Source organism: Solea senegalensis, linkage group LG12, assembly GCF_019176455.1.
Source record: "Solea senegalensis isolate Sse05_10M linkage group LG12, IFAPA_SoseM_1, whole genome shotgun sequence".
Classification (NCBI taxonomy): domain Eukaryota; kingdom Metazoa; phylum Chordata; class Actinopteri; order Pleuronectiformes; family Soleidae; genus Solea; species Solea senegalensis.
In genome coordinates this window covers 24,190,537-24,210,424 of record NC_058032.1, presented here as the reverse complement: position 1 = coordinate 24,210,424, position 19,888 = coordinate 24,190,537, and the positions used below count along the sequence as shown (strand labels likewise).

Sequence of the window (19,888 nt, the reverse complement as noted above, 5' to 3'; positions counted from 1 at the left end):
CCAGTGCCACACACACACACACACAGTCATGCAAGGCAGTTATAATATAACAAATCATTTTGATTCTGAACTTTTTTTAAAGGTATAGTGTGTACAATTTAGCTTCAGTTATTAGTGAAGTTGCATGTTGAAGCTGTGTTGGAGCAGCAAAACTCAAAGGACTTTTAGTTTGTCCGTTGCGGGCTACTGTAAATACATGGTGGTCCAAAATGCCTGGGAATCGAACCCACAACCTTCAAGCTGAAAACTTGAACTCGCTCTACCATTGAGCTACTGTCACCTCTGTAGTTTCAGTAACAAATTACAGAAATTACTAGATACCAGGTGCTATGCTAGTGGAAACACAACTTCACCCAAAAAACATTTTTTTACTAACTTCCAGAGATCAATGCTTTATTACACATCTATAACAACAGAGGAAGTTGGGATTGAAAAATAAAATAGACGAAAAGTCGACGCCAAAGTCACTTCCTGGTCAAATTTGGTCAAATTCCACAAACACAGCAGCATCGTGAGGATTTTAAGTTTATCCTTCATTTCACCAAGTGGGGAAAAAAATACTAACCCTAAATTGACTTGAAATAAAAATGTCCTTACATTTGAAAACAGTGGCACGATGATGAAAATATTTATTTTAAATCCTCGTCCTACAAGTTAATAAATTATTTTTAGACTTAATAATTTAGTGATGAAGTGTTGGATGTTTTTTATTCACTATGAAGCAGCTCCATACACACGCATGCTCTGACATGTAAACATACATGTATATTGCATTAGGATTCATATAGGACATCTAACTCTGATAAACACACAGACCGTCATGAATCATAAATCACAGTAAAATAATAAAACAGCATGTCATGTTTGCACAGACTGAACGTCACTTTTACTTTTATAGTCTGGATTTCAGCCTGAATCTGCTTTGGCAGCATGTCTTTTTTTTCTCGTCACCTGCTGCGCGGACCATCATTTTTCTGCAGAGCGTCAAATAGAAAAAAACGGTCGAACCCGGAGGATGAATATCCTCAAAGAAACATCACTCATTCATGAGAGGATTTTTCTCTTCTTTTTTTTTACGCTGTGGGTCTCAGAGACGCGTGGATGAACCAGCGTGTGAATAAACAGCGCGCGTTTGAAGCTCGGAACCTTGAAGAATTAAGAATCTATCAGCAAAAGCCTGTTGTACTCAAGAACTATCAGTGAACACACAGGAAGTCCCTCCTGATTTCCATAATTGACAGTTTGCGCTACGTAATGTGGATAATATTATTTCTCCTGTTTCCTGTTGTTAAATTTTCGTTGAATCCTCAGATCAGTTTTACCCTAAAGTTCACAGGAAGTGATGTAAGGTACACCAGCAATACAGTATTTATAATATAATACTCTATAATACTACATTTAGCTTTTATTTTAGGTAGATCATTATGACCGGGTCATTTTTAAAAGTAGCTTGCAAGTTGAAAAAGTGTAACCTATTGAAAGTAAACGCTAGTTTCTACACCAATCAATAAGCTTCTATTAATTAACCCTTGATAAATTGCCGTGGGAATAATACACAACTCCTTATATGGACATCCTGGGTGTGCGTGTGTGTTCATAGGTCCCATTTTCAGTCTTTATTTTGTCCTTTTATATGTTGTTGAGTCAAAGTTGTGACTCATTTTATATCACGTATAAAACGGGAGTAGCGATAATTGCATAAATAGACTGTTTTTCTTTTCTTTGTGTCCATAAGAAGGAATAAAAGTGAAATTTTAACTGAAATTTCTCAAAGTCATTCCAATTTTGAAAATGTTGAGTACTTTTTTGCTGAGGTGTGTTGATGTAGTTGGTGAAAATGGCCCTTTTTTTCCGAGATAACTTTCACTTTCCATATCTGGCAGTTATTCGACCGTTCGGGACGTCTGGCGAATCTACTGTTGCTACCGTAACGCTCTATTTCTCTGCTTTGCGGTACTTTTTGGATTTTCTAGATATCACAAACGGTCTAGGAGATTTATGGTACTCACGGCAAATCCTGAACGGCAACAGAAGGGTTGGAACTACAATCCAGAACCCTGAGTCAAGAAGAGATAGCGTTGCTTTAAAAAACACACACACACACAAGTGAAAACAGAAACACAAAGAAGTGACGGGAAGAAGTCAGTCGACCCACACACACAGTCAATTTAATTAGGGAGAGAAAATCTTTTTCTAATGAGAGTTTAATGTGGTTACAGCGCTGCGACTGTTCTGTGACTGTGTCAGGGGACAACGTTTCCAGTAAACAGACTCACGACACACACTTTTCACTCTGATTAAAGATCCTCAAACTGGGATGCGACGCGGGTCGTCCTGTTTGCTGCAGGTAGGACCGTAGAATCTGAACCAGACACAATATCAACACTGTGTGGACTCGTAACGTGGAAATTATACTCATTCAACTTACTTGTTCTTTATTTAACCAGGAATGAAACTCTTTGAGATTAAAAATGTCTGATGCGAAAGACAGGAAGCAGCGTATTAGAGCGGTTAGGGCACAAATGCAACCAATCTAATAATTAAACATGGGTTGAAACGCAGCAGCGATGACTACGCGCCGCGTAAAAGTTAAACGTCTGCTGCTGTGGATGGTTGTTGACCCTCTTTTGTTTTTGTTTTCTATCTTGGGAACAATATGTCCATATTGTTCCGATGTTATTGCCGTGACGACGCGTCACCTCGCCGTGGCTCGCAGCTGTGAACCGTGCTGTTTTTGTTTACGCGGAAAAATCTCAAATGTCGGCCGTCCTGTCAAAAATGAAGTCTCTTCAAAGGAGGAGGAGGAAGTTTTGGGCTTTTTGATCCGTTTGTGTTAAACTTTGCTTGTGTGTAACTTTTGTTGTTGTTGATGTTATTTGGTCTCTGTGAACAGAACCCTGTCTGATGTGTGTTTATGTCGTCAAACTGCTGAGCCGTAGAATTCACTTCTGAACCTTTTTCCACGGACGTTTCTTTGTGTTTTTCCGTCAAACTCCAACCTGTTTATCTCATTTTACTATATCTGCGCTGCTGTTCTCCATCTGTCTGAAATGTGAAATGTGTTCAAATGAATCACTTCCTGTGTGCAGTATGAAAAAGATGCTGGCAAACACAGAAACACAATTTATATAACACTTTTCATACAGACAAAAAATACTTTATATATATGTATATACATATATATATATGTGTATATATATAATATATTAAGTCAGAGCTAAAGATGGATAAATATAATAATATTAATGAAATGAACTGAATACATAAGCTAATAGATATGTAATATTTCAAAATTGCTGCAAATGTACTGTAAAAAAACAAGAAGCACATGCGACAAACATAAATAAATACAAATGTGAAAACAGTTTGAACGTGACAGATATTTTGTCTGTGTTTAAAACGTACGTACTACAGCTTTAAACTGTAACCATGCTGTAATCTGTAACTGTAATCAGCATACATCACTCACACACCCTGGTTTAGTCAGTAGAACAGTATTTCTGATTTTCCTGCTGGTACACACTTTGAGAACCATGTAAATAAAGCATTGGAAGTAAGGAGAGACAAGTCTTTAAATGTGACGTATGACCTCTGAGTCATGGAAACAGACCAGAGTAAACGAGACAGAGAGCGGAGGAGGCAGCAGCAGGAACCTAAAGCTGTTTCCAACAAATAATACACTTCTTCAAACTTTTGTCAACAGAAATATCTACAAATCTGCCTGAAAGTGTGTGTGTGTGTGTGTTTTAAGGCTTTAATTCCTCCTTCTTCTGGTTGAATGTTTTTCTAATAACCGTAGAATCGGCGACAGATGTTTCCCACTGTCTTCCCTGAGTGTGACAGGACTCAAACAAATCTGTGTTGTTTATTAAAGATGTAGCTCAACATGATGTGAAAGAGCCTCAGCTTGTTTGCCTTCCTTCATATCACTCAGTCACGTCCACAGAGAGAAGAGATGACTCACTAAAAAATACAATAAAGCCCTTTTTCCACTGATCAACAACCTCACTCACACCAAGTGGCAACTGGTCGTGACGTCGTGAATAAGAATCTGATCTGCTTTGAGTCCTCTAGAATCACAATTTTGGACGATACCACCGGTGTCGACTCCCACTAACACCCACAAATATAATTTTTTCTTCTCTTCCCAAAAATCCAATCCACTGTTCAATTAGCATTCTACTGTACTTGTCCCAGTATTCAAGCACAAGTATTTGATTATACTAGGTGGTGCTACACCCCCTTTCAGAATTTTGGGATTTTGCCATGCTGCCTAATTGTTCTGTGGTCTATGGAAAAATTCGATTCAGTACAATTTCAGTTGGACGGACATGTTTACACGTTTGTTAGAGTGTGATTTTAGTCGGACTAACACATAATTTGTGTTTCTCTAACTGGGTATTGGCTACTTCCCTCTCCATAGACCTGCTATTGTTGCTGTAAAAGCGGTACACGAGAAGGACAGAAAAGGCAGGTTAATAATCTCCTTCAGTACAGAGTAAGACGCAGATTGAGGCAGACAGAAACAACAAAAACAGATTAGTGCATCGGTGTAAACTGGAGCAAATGACTTTCTCGGCTCTGTCTGGAAAGATGTGATTGCTTATTCACAACAAGTTTGTGGAGGACGAAATCAATTACACATGTGAAGCCTCTGCTTCTTTTTTTACGGCGTGGAATCGTCGCGCAGGCGGACGACGGAGCAGAAATGCAACCGGTAGGATATTCACAACGCCAACTGAGGTAAGTCTGATTAGATTCTGGCAGCGACACAGAATAACAAGTGGAATTCATAAAGTGGAATGATGAGCAGTGAGGTGGGTGAGGAGTACATGTTAGGCTGAGCGTTCTAAATCACCACTGTTCTCCGTCTTTGTTCACAGATGGCTGCTGCTGCTGCTGCTGCTGGTGACATTTTCCAGCCAAACTGCTCTGTTGTCTCCGCCCTAAGTAGAAAACAATCCACTACACACAGTTTTTAAACAGATTAACCCTGGCCCTGGACGCCAGATTATACATGAGGCCCCAGGAGAAGACGACACCTGCATTTTTAAGCTCAGCTTTGGATGTTTGTTTGTTGATTAAATTTAGAGTTATTGGAGAACTTACTACATTTTTGTAAATAGTTATTTTTGTGTATTTTTTTCTCCACCTGTTAATATTTTTTCTCTGTATTCACCATTTTTTCTGGTTTATAAGAGTTCTTAGAAGAACCCCACGATGATGATTCAAAGAGCAGGGTCTAAGGAGACTTCATGTTGCTGCTTCCAGAGATGCACTTTAGTCCAAATCTTTTCCCCAAAATGTCTGGACGTGCTGTACGTGAGAATCTCAATGTTCAACCTGACCTGGATGGTCCTCAGATGAATAAGAATAAGAACCATCTGGTTCCAAACTGGTTTAACCCCTCTGCTGATGAAGATCATGTGAGATATGGTCAAAGCTGCTGTCAGAGATGCACTGAAGTCCACACGTTTTCCTGAAATCATCTACAAGTGTTTTATGTGAGATGTATGTGAGTCAGGTCCTTCTCTGTCCCAAACTGTCAAACAAAAGCTTTTCCACAGAAAGATAAAACCTGAAAACCCCAGAATCTCCCCCAAAAGCTGCTCAGAGTTCCCCGTTCTTAGCGTCATGAAAGCCTTCGTTGGGACTGAAGCTGTCTGGAAGTTACAGCATCGTTGCGTCACCACCTGGTCCCCACCTTCAGCTTACTCCCAAAGTGCCACTGCAGGTGTGCAATGTATTTTGGGTTGTGAAGGTTTTCATGGCAAATGTAGGCCGCATTAGGAGGATCATGCAAATTTGGACAGACCGAGAGGAAATCTGTGAGTCACACTGGAGTAGCTGCTTCCATCTGTAAGTTCAAACGTGTTATTTTGTCCTTTGTTTCGTGTGAACCTCGGTGACACACACACACACACACACACGTGGCAGCACCTGTTTCCCTGGGAGCTAAAAAAAACCATGCAGATGTTCCCTCTGGAGTTTGGTGTGGGAGAGTAAGCAAACATCAGTGAGGACACATGGAATAAACATCTGTGACAATGACATAATGACAGAGCTGTGGATTAAACAAACATCTCTCTCTCTGTCTCCACAGCTTCACATGTGAGCTGGAATCAGAGGCAGTCCTCGCTCTTCAGTTCACACTCAGTCTCCATCCGTCAGACGCGCTGACAGCGAGCCATTATTCCTTCATCCCGCACGAGGTCTTTTCATCTCAAACGCCCGTATTTTAAAATGGATTTTCACTCACGGCGCCCGTTCGCTGCCACCACTGTAATTGTTCTGCTTTGAGGCGGCGGAGGGAAATTAATAGACATTAAAGAGTTGGAGTTTACACTATTGTGTCCTGGTCTGAAAGTCTGACAGGTCACAGAGAATAAGAGTTCAACACTGTGATCCAGCTGAAACGTTCATTTTCCAAGATAAAACCATATCTCTCCATCCTCTCCTATTTATAAGATATTTTCTTTATCTTATATATCTTCGTCAAAACCGAGTGAACTATAGCAGTGTACCAAATGTCCTGTAGACCACACCCTGAGACACCTTCATTTCTAATTTAAGGTGTTCTTCCTGTGACCAGTATGTGGCTCTACAAAGAAGACGGAAAATAATAGAGGCGCGGTAGAAGCCTGTGGCGTCGCTGTTCCTGCAAACGGACCTTTGGCCACGACCGTGGCTGCCGTGGTAGATAGAACCAGCGTTAAGAGTATCCGTGTATGAGAGGACCCTTAAAACAAAGAGTATAAGTTAGTAAGAAAAAGACATAAAAGAAGAATCAGAGCAGATAAAACAAAAGCCAGTGTTCGTACCCTAAAAATGTAACCGACTCACAGTTTTTTTTTTATCCAGCAATAGATTTAAAGAGAACTCCAGCGTGTAAAAGCTGAGTGTATTTTTAAAAAAACTCTTGTTTTCGTGTAAGCTCATGTGTATCCTCTCTCCCTCTTCCCTCTGCTCCATAAAATACCCCAATGTTATGTTTGTAGAAGCCACCTGATACCAGCACTTCACTTCACTTCACCGCCTCCTGAGTCATGTCCAGAAATCTGTCATCACTGACATGTACAAAATGATTTGTGGGAATGAAGGTTCTGGTTCTGTGGTCTTCTGGTTTCCCGGTTCTTCTGGGCTTTTAAGAATTAAAGGAGAACTTTACAGAGAGAATTTTACAGCGACAATACCTCTGTTTGATTTGTCATGTTAAAAGAGTAAAACAAACGGAATCATCTTATAAATGACTGTTAACACCACACACAAATAGACTACTGTGGTTTATGGAAAATAAATAAATAAATAACAAAAGTCAGTGAGCAAATGTATTAAATCACCACATTTAAGCTTTTGGTGAAATATTGTGTGGATTACTAAAAAAAATAATGTACATTATTTGTCTTCTCTTTTTGGAGGGAAATAAAATAACAAACACTTGCCTTTTCGGGGTTTGAGCAAAGATTGTTTTATTATTTCTCATAAATTTTTACCTATTTTCCTATTCCTTTACATAGTAAGTTTACAAGTAAGTTTACACATATTACACATATATACAAATATGTATGTATGTATATATATATACACATATGTATATACTTTGTTTTTGCAAGGCTTCCATAGATAACTCTTTGAAATTTACATAGCAGTAAACGTTACACTACATTACACACTCTAATTTTATTTTTTATTTTGTTTTTCACCAGCATTTTGTCCTTAAAATCCTCCAGAAAAGAACCCGTGTTCTGTGCCAGCAACAGGTGTGGAGAACAACAAATGCCCCGCCCACAGTGACTCTGTTTGGATAAGCCTCGACCAATGAGCAGGCCTGACGCAGCGGCAGTTAACCAACTAATTTAAATCACCTGCAGACAATCACTGTGGCAGCTGACATCACAGGAGTTAGCAGGTAAGGGTTTCTGTTAGCTTAAATGTTAGCATGAGTCAGCTAAAATGTTTTTCCTCTAGAAAACAGACATATTTTCAGTTGTCACTTAAGTTTAAGCGATAGTTCATGTTATTTAAAGGTATGTTAAGTACTTCCACATGAGTCAGTTTATATTCCACAGCTCTGTCAACTCCTTGTGCTTAGGACCAACCAGGCACACAAGCTCAGTGAAAACATGGCTGTAAGCCACTTAACAAAAGGTTCACCTCACAGAATCTATACCAGCTTGAGTCCATGGTATCTTAATAGTCTGTGTGTGACATTATTTTTTAATTAAACAGCCTGTTTTGATTAGAAACTGACGTTTATAAACCACCTATGCTCCCACACCAAAGTCCGTAGAGAAAATTGGCATTTTTAGCTCACAGGGACACAGCAGCTGCTGGTCTACCTTTACCATGTATGGTATGACTTTGTCACGTAAGTAAATCTGAATTAATTATTTCAAATGCCAAAGTCATTGAATAATTTATTTTTACATATTTATGAAGTCAGTAGTGGATCGCCGTCTCGCTGTGTGCTGCGATGCAAAATCGTTGATTTTCTCTATGGAGTTTGGCACAGGGAGTGAGCGGATTACGAAAATGACACAGTCTACATTTTTTTCAGTGGGAAAACGTTGTCTGACTGCAAAATAAAGTCATACACGCAACAAAGGATTTCCACATCACAAATGAACACAATTGAACTTATAATAATGTAACATGTTACAATATATTTTTTGAGATTCGGCTGATTTTTAAGTTAAAAAGCTCATGTTTAATTGCCTTTTTCTTGTGTTTGTTGTGTTGGATTTGACTGAATACAAATTATTTTTTTATCTGCAGGGATCAATAATAAATTTTGTCCCAAGTCTTTTAATCACCCTCTTTGGGAAATGCTCATGGACAACCTGCCCTATGGAGATTTTAAAGAAAACGGGTAGGTTTTTTTAAAACTTGTTTTATAATTTCAGAACAGAAAGTACTGCAGATTGTAGACGAAGGTTGTTTATTCCTGTTCAATAAATTCAACAATATGTGAGTAAATCAATGCGAACAACACTAACAGGATTTACCTGCACGTGTGTGTGTGTGTGTGTGTGAGTTTGTAATGTTTATGGACACACACATTTTTATTTGCCCTGTAGGATTTATGTGAATACATGTTTTCATATGTGTGTACATGTACATGTGTGTGGTAGGTTAATACCTGCGTAAGCACCAGATAAGCATTACTTATTGAACAAATGTACAGTAGAATAGCTGGTTTTTACCCTCATTTGCACACAAATGAAGGCATTTGTCAAATATGGACAAATCTCATGCCTGGAAATCAGGCTTGGCTGTGTCGGATAATTGTTATTATTATCACCTGATCGTCCCAGAGTTGTATGTAAAGGCCAACAAACGTAATTACCTCCTTCTTGCAAATGTTTGAGGTTATGACGTCTATTTCACCTTCTGAAAAGTTTATCCTCTTGGTCGTATTCTATGCTTCCTTATCGTAATCTCAACGGGCGGAGTCTTGCGATATCTAATTAGGGCCTGAGCCACAAATGGCAGGGGTTGAAACAGCTTTGCAGTCATTTTTGAGGGATGATTCCTCAAAAATGACTGCAACAAATATGTGTATATAAATATATGTGTTTATATATGTGTATATATGTGTATGTATATATATATATATATATATATATATATATATATATATATATATATATATATATATATATATATATATATATATATATATGTGTGTATGTGTATATATATATATATATGTATATGTGTGTGTGTGTGTATATATATGTGTATATGTATGTATGTGTATGTATATATGTATATATATACTGTGTATATATATATATATATATATATATATACACACACTGTATGTATGTTTATATCAAATGTAGTTGTTTTTCCCTCTATTTTTGACAAGTAAACGCGAGTCCTCCAAGACAACGGTTGCGAGGCACTGTCACATAATACGTAAATGTCAACAGGTAGGAGTTTGTTTTGCGAAAGATCAGATAATCAAATGTTGGTGTCGGTTAATTAAAAAAGTTCATTAGAAATGGAGCATTTCAGTGTTGTTTTTTTCCTTGTCAAAGGCCCTAACACTGATGACTCAGTGTAGGTGATGAGTCAAATGACTTCATTATATAAAAATTTGTTTTCAACGGGTACTTTTTTAATATATATATATATGTGTGTTATAATAATGTGGCCATGATTCTGACATTTTATGTCGCTGAAAATAGACTTAATAACATAACGGCATGAATCATCTCATAATGAACACCAGCACCTGGATGATTTTCTGTCGTGCCAAAAAAAAGTGATTGTCTGCCAGAGAGTGAATCAGATGTGCTGGAGCACAAACAGCCGCTTAAAGCCGCGTACATGACGTGTACAGCTGCTGCTTTTCTCCACACTTAACCATCGTAACGTCTGTGGCAGAAGCAGAGGTGACTCTTTCGGGCTGAAACAATGACACGATTAATTGAAGGTTACATTTGCGTCAGAAACACTTTGTGTGCCCACAGATATACAGCTATTTTAACAGGTGAAAGGGACTCAATTTCTGGCAGACAACACATTTTTGGCACGATCATTTTCCAATGATGTATCTATTTATTACCTAAGCCAAAGCTTTCATCTGCTCCATGTTTGTCCTTCTCTTAGGGACTTCCTGTCTAGAGTTTTTGACGGATCGATCTGAATGTATTTGTGATGGGTAAGTGATCACCCAAGTATGTCTACCCATTGATGACCGATGCAAAAATAATATTTTTATACAAAAATGTATTCATTTATATTATAATAATAATATAGTAGTATGCATTAGAGGCCAGAATAACATGCAATCCAATGACAGGAAGATGAAAAATGTCATGCAATATGCATTAACACAAACAAAAGCTGTAAAAAGGACCCAACATGTGTATGAGGGTTAAATAAGTGAAATAAGATAAATCTGCAGTATAACATCAAAGACACAAACAAGCCCCTAAATTAGAAACTAAATCCAAGTTGACTTTCAAAAAAAGAATAGAAAGGCAACAATCCCAAAGTGTCCACACTGCAAAACCTTTTCCAAAAGTGTCCCGTCTTGTAAAATGAATCTCAAATACATATTTCCTCTCACCCAGCTGAACCCATGGGAGGAAGTTTTGTTTTTCATCACAAACACATATTATTTCCTGCTCCTTCTACGAAAGGCCTGAAGCACTTGACTTGCCATTTTTCTGCAGACGAGTCAGACTCTCTCTCTAGCAGCAGGTCAATCAGCGTGAAAATTGCCATAAACATAACAAATGTTATTGGCTTAAATGAAATGTGAGGATCTGCACGTGTAAATTAAGGCTGAGGCTAAAGTCGGGGAATACGTCTGTAAATGAGATTAGATGGAAGTTGTCAAAAAATGAGGCAGAACCTGTGATTTATACGTAAAGAAACGGAGCAGGGGATTTTTATAAATAAGGATGATAAATTACACCCGCTGATGCTGTTTTATATAACTTAAGATCACACAGATGAAGAAACCCCACCAGCACGCCAATCTGCTCAGTCAGCAACCACACACACACACACACACACACACACTCCACCCACACTCATATGTAAACATATTCCCACTATTATTATTCTTTGCATGATTTTTGAACTTGAAGCCTACACACTTTAAAAAAGATAATCAGTCTTCTGTGCTTATGTAACAACAATACTGAAATAATAAAAAGAATGCATCAAATTTGAACCTTTTACACAATTTTAAAACATTAATAACACAAAATATTATATATATTCTTTATACTACATGATCGTAATAAGTTCTTTGAAGGAACAACCCAGCCTGGGATATGTAATATGTCATTGACGACCAGAAACGTGCATTTTTCTGCTTCATTGGCCCTGTTGGTCATTCATTAGACTGCAGGTTTCAGGCACTTGTGCATTGGCTATATGCAGTATATTTAACAGTATATTATTGTCACCTTGTCATGTGATAATTCTCCACTGCTGTTGTATTTATATTATAGAAAAACATCAATTATTATGAGATGAAAATAAGTATATACAAATGGGACTTTTTTGGCACTAAGGTGTTGAGAGAGAGTAAAAATATTGCATATTTTGAGTTTTTGGAGGTCATTCATCAGAACGTCGGTTTCAGGCACTTGTGCATTGGCTATATGCAGTATATTTAACAGTATATAATTGTCACCTTGTCATGTGATAATTCTCCACTGCTGTTGTATTTATATTATAGAAAAACATCAATTATTACGAGATGAAAAATAATTATACACAGATGGGACATTTCTGGCACTAAGGTGTTGAGAGAGAGTAGTTTGAGAGAGTTTTTGGAGGTCATTCATTAGAACGTCGGTTTCAGGCACTTGTGCATTGGCTTCACTTTCCAGATGTTTGTATTTGTATATACATCTTGTTGAGATAAACAAAGCCAGAGGAGCGTGTGATTGATGTTTAGTCTCGCATCTGAGTGAGCAGTGGAGCGTCCTCCTCTCACTGGTGTCCAACTCTCAGTTGACAGCATTTTCATTCCTTTTAGAGAGAAACTGTGTGACGGATTATTTTAGCAGATGTTTTAATACGTCCAGAAAAATGCACATTTTAGTGTCTCTCTCAAAAAATGTCATCACACGTCCTCTTGATGAGAGTGTTAACACAATGATCTACTGTGTTTTTATCTGTGTGTGTCTTCCCCTGGCAGAGTCCCAGTGGTGAACCTCTTGACAGGGAGAATAATAGGGGAGTCCCAGTGGTAAAAGGGTTTTTGTTGATGTTGTAGGTAATTGCGGAGTCCAGCTGTCATTGTTTTCATCCTCGTCAGTCCCGGTGACAGGAGGGGAGACATTGATGTGTCTCCATGTGTTTTTTGGCCTTTTTATTCAGTCAGGAAGATGCAGCTGTGTGTTCATGTTTGGAAACCATATTATTTTGTGTGCCAGTTCCTGAGACAAGAAAAATGTATATAGTTGTATTAATTCATAACAGTCATTAAAAGGAAAAGTCATTAAAGATACTTTACCACAATATGACAAAAATCTACACCATATCTAGTCACTATGGTCATTCTAGTCATATAATATAACAACAAAATTTTGGCATAGATGTAATTACCCTGGTGATCCAGCAGGTGGCGGTGACGCTTCATTAAAAAAAAGACAACAAAACAATACTTTTTTTTAAAATAATTAGGGCTGATATTAGTTAAAAAAAATCTATTATTTTAAGATGAAAAATTGAAATATCGACTTGGGCGATTATTTTAACAGTGTGATGATATGCAGATGGGCGCCCCCTGTTGGTCATTCATTAGACTAGGTTTCAGGAACTTTCGCGCTGCTGTTTTTGTATTTATATTACTTTTAATCTGACATGCGATGTTCCTGCAATAATCAATGTAAAACCTTTTTAAGGTGGCTGTTTATAGTTATTACTGAATAATACAACATTACCATTATAGTCTCCTGTGTGTTATGTAATTAAACAGTGGGCTGAAGGTTTAATTAAACCCCCACAGAGCAAAAATTGTCCTGCTATTGTCTCATGTGGTCTTAATAAAAATAAAGTGACCAGCTGTGAATGTAGAAACTGCACAATTTGACCTCAACTTATAGATTTAATGCCTAAACCTCGCAGAACTAATTAATATTTAAAAGGTGTATCTCGTGTACAATAAAAGCACAAATGTGGGAGTCCTCACTCACACAGTGTGACTTTAAAGTGGACAAATGAATCACGTCTCCATGGATACCAGCAGGAGTTAAGTGTGACTTTTAATGAACTAACGCCATGAGTGAATGAAGCCGAGCGCCGAGTGTCGTCTTGCAGGCATCGTCAGCCGAGTCGAGCCAAATCTCTCACTGACCGTCTGACCGTCGCTCTCTGTGTGTGTGTGTGTGTGTGTGTGTGTGCGTGATCCCTCGATAATCCAATCATCCATTCATTTCCACTCAGTGGATGAAGTCGGGTGTTTTGGCGTCGTTGCGAGCAGCTCAGAGGGTCATCGCACACGCACACACACTGCCCGTGGCCTCCTGCACGCCATCTGCTCGCCGCAGTACCGAGCGTCCCCTCCGGCTCCCCGTCGGCCACTTGAGTGACTCCAGTCATGGCTCAGAATTAATACAGTGCAGCAGAACCGACACTTGTCGGTTCATTATGTTCATTTTTGTCTTTGCTAATAAGGCGACTCACTGCTGGAGTGGTGGTGGTTTGTCAGGCCGTGTTTGTATTACATTTACATGTAAGCATTTTATCCAGAGCGACTTACTAAAAAAAAGAATACATCGGACTGATGGAGAGTGAGAGTAAGATAAGTGCCAGGACAGAAAAGCTGAGTTCCCATACCGGGAGTCGAACCCGGGCCGCCTGGGTGAAAACCAGGAATCCTAACCGCTAGACCATATGGGACTGTTGACAGTATTTGTTGATTTGCTTAGTCCTGAGCGCTGGCCACAAGTTGGCATACCTTTCGGTCCGGCGCCGACGGTTTCTTCTCTGCAGACGTTTCCGCGACCTCTGCAGTACATTCGTGGCCCACCAGGGGCTGCGGCCCACACTTTGAGAAACACCAGTATGCGTGGTTCATGTATTTGAGAGTGCAGTCGGTCAGTAAACGGTCACAAATAGCTGCATAAAGTTCATGATTGGCAGAGTTAGATATTGTGTACCTAATAAAGTGGCCAGTGATCTTGTGAGTATAAAGGAGGACGGAGGGAGAGGAAGAGAGGAGGGAAGTGTAGCTCATGTAAGAGTGTTTCTGACAGCAGACATAAAATACCTGTTGGCTTCCCCCTTGTTGAAATCCTGGGTGAAATATAGAAACGTTCCTTCACGGAACACGCGACACAGAATATTCCTCTGGATGACAAACGCTTTATCCACGAGCTTCCCTCTCTCTCTCTGCCGCGACTTCACCTGAACTCACTCTGTCGCCGTCTGTGGCAAAGCAAACAAAGACGTGGCAAAGCAGTGTGACGTCGTGGCATTTATGACAAGAGGAAGAAGAGGAGGAAGAGGCAGCTTTTGTCCACGTAGCAAATAACAAGCTGGAAAATATCCTCGGAAATATCACAAGCACGTTCACGCACAGGCTGTGTGGATTATGTTAAAGCTGGGGTCAGTAAGTCTGGGACGAAAAGACAATAAAGAAGACGGTTACCATGAGAACCTGAGGTTCCTACTCGGAACTCAAACATATCCGCAGAAGGTGAAGTCACCGCTAACGGAGTGGAATATGAGGTTGAGTTTGAAGGTGGGGAACTACGTATTTTATTGTAGAAATGTGAAGCACGTCGTCTACATGGAACATGGAACGCGTACACGTGACGCGGATATGGGGCGTGGCTACGGAACGCAGACACTGGCCACAGAACACAGACATGGGATCTGGATACGGACTGCGGACACTGCACGTGGAAATGGACCATGGTTGCGGACACGGAACATGAACACAAAAACGGAACACAGAACGTGGATACGGAACACGTACACATGACAGACACAGAACATAGACACTGAACGCAGATACTGAACGTGGATACGGAGTGCAGACACCGAGCGTGGAAATGGAACGTGGTTGCGGACACTGTACGCGGACACGGAAGGTGGACAGAACTGCGGTGGAGTGTGGAAATGGAACACGGCTACGGAACACAGAACGCAGATATCAAACGCGTACACAGACACGGATACGGAACGTGGATACAAAACGCGTACACGGACACGAATACGGAACACGGACACTGAACGATACTGAATGTGGATACGGAGTGCAGACACGGAGCGCTGAAATGGAACACAGCTACGGAATGCAGACACGGAAGTTTTATTTGTTATTTCTCAGAAGTTATGTCTATGTAATCAGAATTTGGATGTATGATGTTAATTAGCCGTTTCTAAATGGTTTGGAAAAGAAAACCTGAGTTCTCATTTACATTTTAGAAGAGCAAGTTTCCCTCATGAGAGTGAGCTTGGCAGTCGCTGATATGATCCAGAATTTCCAGCCTGGAAGCGAGAGCTGGTTCTGCTGCCTCTGATGTCGAGTGTGAGAGATTTACGTCACGTTCCGATCGACGTGGGAGTCGCCGTCGTTCCCCTGACGAATGTCATCTGAGAGACTGAAGCAACGAGCCGTGAAAGAGACGATAATCACCGCTGTGTTTCTTCACCTCTCGCTCTCGGTCTCCTCTTTGTACCCGGTGAAGTTTACAGAGGACGTCGAGGACGCCCAGAGGTCACAGAGGTTACTGCAGGAGGTTTTTTCTGAATCACAGTGATTTACTTATTCATTCCCTTATCATCAGAGCAGCCATAAATCAAGTCCCCCCCTCCCCTGAATACATATCGATCTCTCCGTGTTCTTGTCTGGACTTAAATTAAAGTGTATTTGCTGTGTTGTGTCGCGGCGACCTCTGCGGGGAACGTCCACACCTGAGTTTGGGAACAAAGCAGATCGCACTGATAAGGTTTTCCTGGATTCTGTTTGTCACTGTCGTCTCTTACAGCCTCTGAACCTGGTGAACACACTTCATTCTCTGTTTACGCCACATTTCTATCACATCAAAGGGCAAAAAATGTTAATAAATGCATGTTAAAAAGTCACTTTTCATGTGTTGTAACCATGCATCACCAGCAGGGTGCGCCAACGCAGTGTGGCAACAATTTGTGTCACTTTTTTAGTGACTTTAGCTCATGCAGAACACTTAGAAATCAATATTTTTATGACAGATTACACACACAGTCTCTGTAGTTCCTCTTGGTTCCTCTGGTGGCGCTCTAGTGCCCCCTAATGATGAACCACAGTGATGCACTGAATATCTTTGAGAAAAAAAAAGCATAAATTAGTCTAAAATCAGTAAAAAATGAAAAAGAAAATCAGACCTAAACGTAGTTTAAATGTACAAAAACTACTGTAACGTACTGGACGTGGACCACATGTGTAACTGGTCACAGGTTCAATTCCCGGTTTAGGTAAACCTTTGCTGTGTGTCTTTTTTGTGTCTCTGTCCAAATATAAAGCAAAAAGTGACAGAAAATACTATTTTTTTATACTGGACAGTTTAATCCGTCTCATCCCGTTTGACCAGCACATCATCCTCACTGTTTATTAGTCAATGCTGCCCCCTGGAGGCCGAACACAGTCACTGACCTGCATGTGGCAGAATATTCCATTCCATTACAAGCTGTAACTGCATAAAATTGAACTTTTAAACATGTCTTGTTGTTTTTTAATGTCCTTTGATGTTTAATGTTATCTGACAAGTTTTAATGTGTTATTTTTAGAGAAAACCCCCCAAAACAAAATTTAAAATGAGTTTTATTTGACTGTAAGTACGTTTCACAGCGTTTACGACAAACACAATACGAAGAAGAAGTGGATTAAATCATTTTCAAAACAAATCTATTAACCCTTCTCTTTGCTCACCAGGACATATCTTATCTAAACATTTAAATATTACAATATTAATAATATGTAGTCATTCACCTGACACAGCAAAAAATCAGAGTTTCTCCGTTATTTAAATTTAATAAATCACTGAGGACAAAATCATGTCTTTTTTCATGGTAAACTAATAAAAAATCATCTTAAAATCCAGTTTAATCATCGTCACAGAGCCATTCCGTGATCCCGCGTCCTTCAGTTCTGACACAGAATGAAAGTACAGTCTGTTCTTTTCTCTTTATTTTAAAAACACTGTTGATTAACAGAAGCTGCACAGCGACCTTTCCTCTGATTCTCCTCGTCCGTGTTTATCTGCAGCACTTTTAAAAAAAGACCAGTTAGTCCTTCAACAGCAGTGAAGAGGAAGAAGATAAATGACGTGAGACTTATGTGCTTGTTCATTAGAACGATAGAAGACGTGGTCGACGCTGCTGGTTATTTTTAATCTGGTGTAGATTAAGAATTATTGACTCAACTATCGAGCGGACAAACCTCAAGGATCCTCGAAACCTGCGCTGACTTTTTATCCGAGTCTGTGATTCTGTTCTGAACCTGTTTGTCATTTATCATCCAGAGACTTTAAGTAATTAATTAGAGATTATAATCCAGTCTGAATAAAGTTCATTATTCCTCAGAGGAAACTTCTTGTTTGCTTTGCCATATAAAAGATGAAGCTCTGGCTTTAAACGCGACCGTTTCCATCACCGTCCGGGATTAAACTGCTTTTTTGTGTAATTTGTGTGACTGGACACTTGATCGTAACTGTGTCCCTGCAGTGACGGTGACGTCAGCAGTTCTTGTGTCTGACGCAATGTCTTTGTTTGCCGAGTGTAAACACGCTGTTTGTTTTAGGCTGCACAACAGACGTCAAAGCACTTGGCACTGATCACACACTCCTGCACTCCTGGGTGTGGGCCACCTGTAAACTTGGTCAACTTAAGAGGCCAAAACAGCTGTAAAAACATTATGTATTCATATTTCTTTCACCTTTGAAAAATTCAGTCTTTTAAAACTACTTCAGCCTGAAATATACATATTAAATATTACTTGTATTTTTGGGGATTTTAACCCCAGTATGTTTTTCTATCAAAAAACAAACAATTTCCATAAAATACAATTTGAGGAGTATTTGGTTATTATCATTATCAGGCCCTAAGATGGGTCAATGATTGGCAACAACATTGATTTTGATGCATTGTTAGTTTTTCTGCAGTGCCAGATTTAAAAACAAAAAAACCCAACCTAATTTGTTCCTAGGGACAAAAACGTCCAATTGAAAATACTATTTTTGATCCCACATTTATCTTAATGTTAACAAATGCATTTCTTTGTTAAGATTTCATGTTACTAGCATTACATTTCAAATTTTTATATTTGTCCACCATGTGCATAAATACCAGGTATTTCATGGAAATTATTATAGTTTTTTGGGGGGGGTTTGTCAATTAAAAACAGTGGAGTTGTGTAAACACAATGGTCTTTAAAGGGCGTATAGCGTAAAGACTGACTAATTTAGTGGAAAAACATTAATATATAAGCAGTGTTTGGGATGGTGGCACTTTCTTTAGTTTTAAGTTTTTTAAAGGAGGGAAAGTTGGAGTGTCAGTTAAATATGCCCGTCAATGTGGACCTGTTTGTGTTAAACAGGGTGGAGTTTTCAAAAGGCTTCGAAAAGTCAATAAAAGTGCGAGTGCAAACACATTCCTGCCAAACGGTTCCTAAAGAGACTCAGGAGTGTTTGTGTAAACATGTTCAGACCTGGTGCTTATGGAGTTTTCTGAGGGCTCTCACGTTTTACTTTCCAGATTTTTCAATTATTTTTGAAAATCTCGGGATGCCAAGTTGTGTCATTAATTACCTGCTCGAGCAGTACTGGTCAAATTCATAGTTGATTCTAATTTTGTGACAAAAAGTTTTAAGTTTTAGGTTCTCGTTTGATTGTTTTTGTGATTTGTGTTGCAGTCGAGAAGTGGGAGGAGCATGTATGCCATCATATCTCGTGCTAGAGCTGTTAGCAAAAGCAGTTGATAGCTGCGTTCTACATATATTTTATAGTTGACGCGAGTGGCAGCCATCTTGGAATCCCATGTTGGGTTTTGTGCAGTCGCTCAGTCCGACTTTTGCGAGTGTTTCCATTTTGAAACGTCCAGCCAAGAACTTGGACATTTCCACTCCCGACCCCAACCCATGGCCAAGTGAATTTTTTTTTTTTAAATAAAGGACAAAAATGTGAACCAAAATGTGCACATAGTTTTGGTTAAAAAGAAAAATATAAACGACTTTATTCAGAAAGAAAGTTTACAAAAGTATTAATTCCATACAGATTCTGTATGAAAGTTGACCGTCGTGACTGTTTGAAACATTACATACGTGTTTTTTTCTTCACTGCCTTCATTTCATCTCCACCAATCCACAATTAGTTTTCTGCATTAAAATCCACCCTTCATAGTAAATCTTGATGAATACGGACAAAATTCC

General features: G+C 39.2%; 1 non-coding gene across 1 annotated transcript; it reads right to left on the bottom strand.

Moving 5' to 3' along the window:
* Nucleotides 1-14,304: 14,304 nt before the first annotated feature.
* Nucleotides 14,305-14,376, bottom strand: trnae-uuc. Its single transcript has one exon. It is a non-coding gene; the product is annotated as a tRNA-Glu (tRNA).
* Between the last annotated feature and the right edge of the window lie 5,512 nt (nucleotides 14,377-19,888).